Here is a 10,153-nt window from a genome sequence, read left to right on the forward strand (position 1 = left end):
TCGAGATCATGCTTTTTCCAAGCTCACACTGGAGCAAATAAAGACATATAATATCAATCTTAATGTTGAAGGATTGGAGGATGATGGGAAATATATGTACAGTAATACATATCTGACTAAGTTAAGGAATACTCCTATTAGTTTGGAGCCTTATGCGGATGCTTAGGAAGATTTAGACATTATGATGGCCTGAATCATCAAAAGAACTATGAAGTGGGTCAAATTGACAACCAAAAGAAGCCAAAATAAGGGTACAACCACTCAAGATTCTCTAGCAACTACAACACCCTCTTCCTCCCAGAGTGCTATACCAAGCATAATAATAGCTACCACTCAAGGATTGGCTCAACCTTTAAGAGGAGGTGACCAACCTCCAGACAAGAGTATTCCAATAGCTAAGACATGTCATGATGGCTCACTTCCAGTTATTGGAACCCAAATTGATGCTAAGAAGAAGAAGACAGAGAAGCCAAAGGATAGTGTTGTTACCTTAGTGCCCTGTCCTCATGTTACACGAGTTCCCTCTCCTCATGTTACACCAATACTCTCTACTCATCTTCCACTAGTTCCCTCTCCTCAAGTTACACCTATCTCCTCTCCTCATATCACCCCATTTCCCTCACCTCATCATAGCCTAGTTCCACTAGTAAGTGCTACACTTCTACAACCAAGTGGCTCCCCAATATAGATACTAGATTTGGGAAATAGAAAGAGCAACAATAGTGAATCTACTAAATCTGATGAGGCAACAAAGAAAACCTCAAAGGTGGAGAAAGGAAAAGTCTCTTCCAAGATCATTTCTTAGGCCCCAAAGAATCCCTTCTCTTCAACTACAATGACAATCACTCTAGTTAAGAAGAAGATGTTTAGCATAAAATCACTTGGGATGACCTCCAAAGTGATAGGAACCGATTCCTAGTTAGAAGATACTCTAGAGAGAAAGAGAAAAAGGAAAGATGAAAGTGCCCTCACCAAGGATACCATATCCATTGGAGTTCATTTTGGATCTACATTAACCAAGGTAAAGAAGCAAAAAAAATTGTCCATACTTGGGCAATATCCAGAAATAGGGCACCTAACAATGGAGATAGCCAAGCCCAAAAAAGAAGGAAGAATTGAAGATATGACTACTGATGATTTCAATTTTCACTCAATGGACCTTGGAGAAGGTAGAGATGACACCAATTTTGGCTTGTGGAAGTCAACTAATGGAGTAATTGAGGGACAATTAGAAAACCTAAAATTGTCAAAAGCTAGGATAAAGGCTGGGATAGAAGAATTGCATAGATTCATCAAATAATTAGTCACTCCATTGGCAACTATCTCCAAAGTATTGGTAAGAATAAATCCTACTACTACCAAATTTCAAGCCCTTATCTCTCAACTTTAGGAAGATAGGCACTTTGGCCAAATTGGTAAAGATTGGATTGGGAATCTTAAATTAGAGGGAGTCGCTATTATAGAACAAATTAGCAATGTTATCTTAAAATTAGAAACAAAGAAGGATAACATCTTAGCAAATAGTAGTACTTTTTCCAAAGGAAGAAAAAAGTGTGACAATTGTATCTCTCTTCTAAATATGATCATTCAAATGAAGACGAAGGAAGTCATTGAAGCAAAAATCTTGCTGAAGGGAGATGAACCTCTGTTCGAGTGGCTTCAGAGTATGCAGTTCAAATCAGAGATGATCCTATTAGTAGAAAAAAGTCTTAAGGAAAGAGAGGATAAAGTGAAGAAGACTTAAGATAGAGGATTTGAACTAATGAGGTGGCTACATATAGATTCACAAACTAGTGGCCAAGGGAAAGCACTCATTGGGATAAATGTCATGAAGGAGAATTTCTCCAAATTCTTAGATAGTCTGATTGATGTGTCTTCAATAAATGAAAACAAAGTTGTAGAACTCCAAAAATGCAGCAGATGTATACATGTGGCCACAAAGGAATTGCCAAGTCAATTGAATGCTATGAAGGAGTTGGCTAGGGAACATTCCAAGTGGCTCTTGAGATACACCAACATACACATGCCTAGGCATGAAGAGCTAATTCCAATCATAGTTGCTGCTAAGGCCTATAGGAAAAAAGTAGAAAAGGGGAAGAAGATGAAGTGATTCACATTCCACCCCCTTTTCACTTTCTCATGTAATTATTGCAATATGAAAAACTAGTTTCTTGCCATTTTTCATTCTTCGAGGAGATGAACCGATTGAACTTCTATTATAAGGGCCATCTTAGAATCCTATATGTATGAAATTGAAAGATTAATAAAAGGTGGATGAATTTTTTATGTGGAGTACTTGATGTTGCAGAGTTAATTGAATAGTATTTTGTATCAACTATTTTCTATTCCATTTCTATTAGTTGTAGTTATATGTTTTCTCTTTTGTTTGGATTGAAGTAAGGAAAGATTAGAGTTTTATTCCCCTATTTTGAGGTAGGGAACGAATGTGATAAGTAGTGTTATTATACATTCAAAGAGGAATCCCTTAAACATTTTCCCCTTTAGTTAACTTCTTCTTCTTTGTAGTTCAGATCCTAATTAATTCAGTTCAGTATTAGTTGTTATGCTATTAGGCTTTGTGAGCTCATAAGATGTGTGAGTTCGCAAACTTAATTATTTCCTCATAAATCTTTTTCTGCCTGAGTTAGATCCTATTTAGGTCTAGCTTAGTTTTACCTCTTCTATTCTCAAGTCAAGAATACACCCCCAAACTATTTTAGGAATAAAAAAAAATTCATTGTAAATCTACCATAGGGAGCTCTACCTATTAATTTAGAGAAAGTCAATCTATCTAGAAGTGGATTTTCATTTGCTTGTAATCAGATATTATTCATAATTCGAGCATTCAAGAGTCAAAATTAAAAAAAAACAAATTTATTTACCAACAAAAATAAAAGTGACCTATAAAGAAACATCAACATATATGAGTCTCTTTATAGATTCAATAAGGCATCTACTTTTACCCTGAAATATGTCATTTTTCCTATATTTCCATAGAAACTAGATAATAATATAGGGAAGAATAGACCAAAAAATATTAGACCATTTATTGCTACCACTGACTTTGCCAAAAATGATATTATCAATAGAGAAATTTCCATCAATTTTGAAACCAAACAATGCCTAGATCTCCCTAATAAAGAAGAAATGAAAAAAGACATGGAGAACAAATATAGTTTTCCTATAGATGAATTAGGTATTTGACTCTCCTCCTAGTTTCTTGAAGGGCAATTTATGCAATAGAAATATCCATAAGAAAAAGATGCTTTGGGTTCATTGGGACATGACCAATAATTAGACAAGATTTCTTTCCACTCAGCATGGGTAAGGGAAAGGCTCCAATAGGAATAAAGGTGATCAAAGATAGCAATGGTGGTTGAAAGTATAGAGTAAACATATTTGAATTTGACAAGCTCAATAGGGGTCGAGTCTAGCCATTGCAATGGGAAATATCATGGGGTGGGTAAGCAACAAAGGGGTCTAACACTAGCTTCCTCAAGGGATTTTTTAAGTAGGTAGTACATCCTCCACTGGGAAGAGGGAATACGATATTTGTTTCTGACTTCATCCCACTAGATCAACATTTCATCCTAAAGAATATCATCAAATTTAGAGATCCCTTCCATAGCCTATTTCTTAGTGGAGCACCCCTTGATTAGAGCTAGAGGTTTAGAATTGCTTTCCAAGTTCCACCAAATAGATCATTTTCCACACCAAAAATCTCCCTCCTCTAATCTCTAAATCTTGCCAAAAACTAGTCTAACATATGCCCAACTCTTTTATAGGGATGTGAAAAAATTAAAGCGTCCCACCAAATTTCTTGATTCCAATTCCCAGAAGTCTAAAGCATCCAAATTGGCTTTGAATTTGGCACCACATGGATGTCCTCTACTTAGGTTATACCTTATGAGAACTTTCCATGGATCCTCCCCTTGGACCACTTTTGAAATCCATTTGATCTCTAAGGCTATTCCTCGTTATCTTGGGTCCTTCAACCCAAGGCCAATGAGTTCTTTACTTTTCATGCACCAATCCCACCCAACTGCATGTGTTTTCCCATCCTCTTTTCCATCTGACCAAAGGTAGTCTTTGATAAGCTTCTATAGCATCTCAAATAGGTTGACATTAAACAACCAAGCTAAAGAGAAGTACATTGAGTAAGAAGAGATAATTTTCTAGCATACTTGCATCCTTCCAATAAAGGAGAGGTAAAAACAGCTCCACTGATTGAGTTTAGCAATGATTTTAACTTTGATCCAATTCCACATATCATTGACATTAGGATTGACAACAAAAGGTATTCCCATATATCTCACAACATGAGAAGCCCCCCCTCCTTCCTCCCCCAAGCAATGCTAAAATTTTCACACTATGGAGGAGGAGAAAATTCCCACCCTAACAAGCATGCTTTAGATATGGAGATTTTGCTACCTGAGGCATGAAAAAATATTTCTAACTTAGTCATCAAGTGATCCATATTATCCTCTTCTAAAATAGAAAGAATAGTTGTATCATCTACAAGCTTAACATTAGAGATTTCTTCCTTATTTAGGAGATTAGGCCCCTAAACTCTAGGGGAAAGAGTGGAGTCCTTAGCATAGGGAGTCAACAACAATAAAAAATGATGCTGGAGTTAAAGGGAAACCGTGTCTAATCAATCTTAATAGTGAGAAAAAATTTGATCTATTCCCATTGACCTCAATAGTGGCATTGACATCCTTTGTATGAGTTTCAACCATATGGGAGAAAGCTGCAAGGAATCCAAGAGCTTCAAGAATCATTAGAATAAATCTCCATTCTACTATATCAAATGGCTTCTCATAGTCTATCAACAACATCTCCATATTTTGGTTTGAGTTTTTTGACCACTTCAAAGTTTCCTAGCATATGATGAGATTCTCAAGGATGTATCTACCTTTCACAAAACCTGTTTGGGTAGGGTTGATAATTGTGGAAAGAATATTTTCAACTCTTAAGGCTATTATCTTTGCTAGAATTGTATAAAACACATTAAGAAGTGTGTTTGGTCTCCAATTCTTAATAAGTGTTTTTTCTCCTCCTTTATGAATTAACTTAATCACCCCTGAATTAATATTTTGGCCCAAAGAGCTTTGTTTCAAAGAAAAGTCAAAAACATCCTTCAATATTGAGGTAATCCATAGGGAATTATATTGGAATAATTCAATAGGAATACCATCTAGGTGAGGGGCCTTCTCCTTACCCATAAGTGAGATAACATAGCTAACTTTAGTGATAGAGATGGTGACTCCAAGGTGCACTAAGTCTTGTTATAAAAAATTCCTGGGATTAATATTAGAATTTTTATCCCTAGCCTATTTCACTCTACAACCAATATCTTTAGTAGAGAATAAATTTTTATAATAATTAGAAAAATTATCCAAGGTGTGTTTAGGATTAGAAATGGTATCCCCATTGTCACATACACAATCTATCTTATCCTTAGCCTCCTTGAGTTTAAGAATCTTAAAGAAAAACTTTGAGCCCCTATCTCCCATCTTAAGCTAGTTGAGTCTTCCTCTAATTTTGACCCCTTGAATCTTTCTTGACTACAAAACTCTGAGGTCATGTTTGGACTTAACAACAAGTTCCATAGCTTAGGGATCGAAGGGAAGGTCTTGAGAAATAACTTCCACAATTGGAAGAGAGTTAAGGAGAGACAATTCTTGGGCTCTACTATTTTTGGCTTTCTTCTTGCCAACCACTTTAAACACATTTTTCCAAGAGCTTTCTATCTAATTCCACCTAGAGATAGGGTTTTTATGCTGAAAAATGAAATAGTTGTACCAATGGATGATCTTCACAATATCTTGCACTTCATGGTCTTCAAGGAGGGAATAGTCAAGAACAAATGCACTATTCTTCTTCCTAGGATTAGGAAAGGAGGAACCCTATTTGATGATATCAACTAGGATGGGGTGATGATTAGATAAAGAGAGGGGAAGAACTTTAACATGATTATCATCTAAGGGTTTAGAGCAACTAAAGACATTTTTATCAAAATAGATTTTATCTAGTCTTGAGTATATCCTCTTATCACCTTTCTGGAAATTAGACCAGGTGTACCAGAGCCCTTTGGATTGGTTCTTGAGTTTAGCTACAAGGTTAATTAGATTGAGCTTGGGTATGAGTCTATTCTACAAGTATTTCTCATTGCCCTTCCATTCAAATTTAATCCCCCCTACTTTATCTTGTGTGCTTTCTACCATGCTAAAATCACCTGCTAAGATCCAAGGGATGATGGATAGGCTAGAAATCCATTACCATAAGATGATTCTATTAGTGTTCTTATTAGGGGCATAAATGGAGAAAATTCCAAATTTAAACTCTCTTGACTTAAAAAAGACCCAAACAACTATATTGCAAGGGGTGTTCCCTCTCTTATTAATGCACTTCCTCTGCTTGGGGCCAATTAGAATGGATGTGCCACCTTTTCCTCTCAAGTAATTGGTAGACACTGAAACAACATCTTTCTAGATACATTTAACGGAAATATCTAATGCAAAATCAATAGATTTCACTTTTTACAATAAAATGATGTCAATTTCCATGGCCCATCTAACAAATCTCTTAACAACATACTTCTTCTTAGAAGATTCTAGTCTTTTAACTTTCCAAGAGGTTAGTTTTAGAAAATCCATGGGAAATATTATTTATCAATTTTTATGGGGGATTAGAAACCTTTAAAACAATTATACATTTTGACCCTAGCTGCCTTGCAAGGCTTAAGGTTACCATTCAGCGAGGGAGGCCTTCCTCTTTTCCTCCAACTCACTTCACCATTATCCAACATCAAAGGTTCATGCTTCTTTGGTTTCCTTTTCTCCTTGGACTTGCTAGAATTAAACAAAAAATCATACTCAACAAGACTAAAATCAATAGTAGAGCCTTCCCTACCACCATTTTCAATGGTGTTAGGAGATGACATCTCACATCCCTTCTAATTACCCCCATGTGATTCTTGAGCATAATTTTGGTCCAAACCCTTTACTAGATAAGTTTTATCTAAAGTCGTAGGAATAAAAACCATTGTGAAATCATGTAATCTTTCATCTTTACTAAGACAATCCAAAACAAGGTCATTTAGGGGTTTAGGATCTTGACCTTCCAACAAGATACTAAGCTTAGTGGGGGTAATAGGAACATGGAACACAGGCTCCTGTCTACCCCAAATTGGAATGGAGAAGGATTTCTCAGTTGGGTGCAAGTCTGAATTCTTGACTTTAGCACATTTTTCATTGATAGAGTTTAGTGCTAGCAATTGGGTATTTAGGGGAAAGCCTTACCAATAGGGGGAGTTGAATCAAGCCCAAAGTCAATGATGTGAACCTCAAAAAGTGAATTCAATTTTTCCAAGGGAGAAGAGGGAACTACAGAATCCAACTTAGCATAAGGCTTAAAGAATTTACCTTTTAGAATATCTAGGGAGGCTTTGATATTATGTACATCTTTTAGCCATAGGGATGCATTGGGGTCAATAGAATTTTCTTAGGAGACCTAGGCACAATAAATGAATTGAATTTAGGGGCATGACCTGTAGCATTAAAACCCTTTTTAGGTTTGGATTTCTTAGGTATTAGAGGGAATTCTTACCTTATGTATCCTTCTTTCCCACAAAGATAGCAAGCATTGAGGTCATCCATGTAAATAATAGGACACCTAAAGGAGGAGTCCTTGAGGTCAAGGAAGTTACTATCTAGTCTGACCACTCCTAAATAAATGGATATGAGCACTCTAATATCCACATTGGGTATTAAGGTGTTAGAGTGGTACACCCTAAGAACCCTTCCAATAGGTTCAAGAAATTGAGGGATAAAATTCCAGGTATACGGTGGGAGATTCCTAATAGTAATCCACTTGGGGCTAGCAAAAGAAAGAACCTCATCATTGGTAGAATCGAGGGACCATGGTAGGGCTCTAAAGCTAACACTTCGAACCCTCCAAAATTATTTATTAACCACCTATTTTTGCAATACAAGGTTATAAAAAAATAGAATATACAATCCCTTCTTAAGCATGCAACAAAAGGAAAAAGGATGCCCTAGTTTCTTTTCCCAAATATTATTGAACCAACTATTTAAAAAATTCCTTGATGGCATGTTAGACAAATTTATGGAAGGAAAAAAGATCACAACATTCTCTAACTTGTTCTTTTCCTTGTTAATTTCTAGCTTCATATGTTCATTAGGTTTAATAACAAATTTGGGTAATGATAGATCCTTACCTCTATTTCCTTCAAGGGCTTCATGGTTGATGCTTTTGATGAACTTTACCTCTGTAGGAATGGTTTGGGCTCCTTGTAAGGTTTGTTTGGAGGATCATTCATTGCTTCCAACCTATTTGCAAGTGGAGTTCTCCCCATGTTCACCATGATGGTTGCCTCATGTTTTAAATGTCATCAAACAAAATACAAGGGAATCATCATAGTGTGGTTTAATAAATGTAGTTAGTATTATGTTTTGGAGATAGACTATTCTCTTAGGCAAGGCTGAGGCCATAAATGCCCTATACTAGGGATTAATTTGAGGGCTCTATAAACCAAAGTTGTAGATCCCTCTCCTCCACTGCCAAAAATCTTCTTATGTTCCAATGCAATATTTTAGACACTTTTTTGATAGCTATCAGTTGATATTATGATGCTTATCTATCCCATAACTAAAATAGAGAGGTTTTGAATCTAATATATTACAAAATTTTGATGGTTGGTCTTTCTATTGAAACTTTGATAGTAAATGTCATTGTAACTAATGGGAAAGATGCCAAAATTGTGTGATGCATAAAATGTCACAAAATTTGACCTTCCATTGATATTATGATAGCTAGGCATTGCAAAATTTAAGGATATTTCTTAGCACCCATCATCACTTGAGTTAAATTTGTAATGCCATTTTTTATGATGATGTTGTATGACCCATGCTAGCCATCATAAATTTATGATGACATGTCATCAAAGGTGTTTTTGGTCATATAGCATTGCCATAAAAAATGACATTGAAAATGTTTTTGCTATCATTGATATTATGATGACTAGCCATGTTTTTTTATTTAAAAACAACATTGAATTTGAATTTCTTGTTGCATGATCATGATGGGCATGAAAAATCCCATGCCTAGTTATTGTTTATGATCACTGTATAGTCTATCAACAATATAGTATGGTATAGTTAGTACTAACTAATAGTATGATATAGTTTGTACTATTATTACTTATCACCAATATTAAAAACTATACAATTATATAGGAGTTGCTTCATCAAAATAAATATTTTTATGCAAGGGTTGAGGGAGATACTAGATATGGACACCAAGGGTGGTGATGAATCTCAATGAATTCATTATATATTGAAGTCCTAGACATGGACACATGACAAAAAGAAAAAAAGAGCTAATTGACCAAAATGTTGACTAATACAACTACATGTAAATGAAAGGAATGATTTACATATTTATTATGGAGATTTGATGAAATATAAAATGAGAAGGGAATACATGATGAACTAAATTCATAGTGTCAAACCACTATTTTGGTGTTTCCACCTCCATAAAAATCCAAAGAGACATGAATATGACAATTACTGATAGATAATCAAATTAAAATAAAAGAGACAACAAAGATAAATACTATAATGTGTATAGAAATGAGAAATAGAATGACGATTTATTCAATGAAATGTTAATATGTAAAAAGGGAGAGTAGAGAGACTCTCCAAATACTGTGGAAATCATTAATACAAGATGTGAAGCCCTAAATTGGCACTGTTTAAATTATCCTTTGTGTAGGCTAACTATACTATGATCATAAATAATAACTAGGCCTAGGCCTATACATGCCCATCTTAAGATCATATCTTTATTTGTAATTGATATGAGTAGGAAATGGAGAATCATGAACATACATCCCAAATAACCAATATACCATACTATATTGTGCCTAGCTGCTTCAACACAAGTTCTTGATTCTCAAGTGTAAACACATCCTTAGCCCCAAGGCTTGAAAATTATTTTCTTGAATCAAATAACCATAATAAAGAATGCCAATATCAACTATAAAGTATAGAAGAAAAAAATAATCCCAACAAGGCTCTAAATCTAAAACAATTATAATAGAAAATAATAATTAGTTGAACAGTAACTT

The sequence above is a fragment of the Cupressus sempervirens genome, chromosome 2 (genome assembly GCF_028749045.1).
Source record: "Cupressus sempervirens isolate cs-2001-9-10 chromosome 2, ASM2874904v1, whole genome shotgun sequence".
NCBI lineage: Eukaryota > Viridiplantae > Streptophyta > Pinopsida > Cupressales > Cupressaceae > Cupressus > Cupressus sempervirens.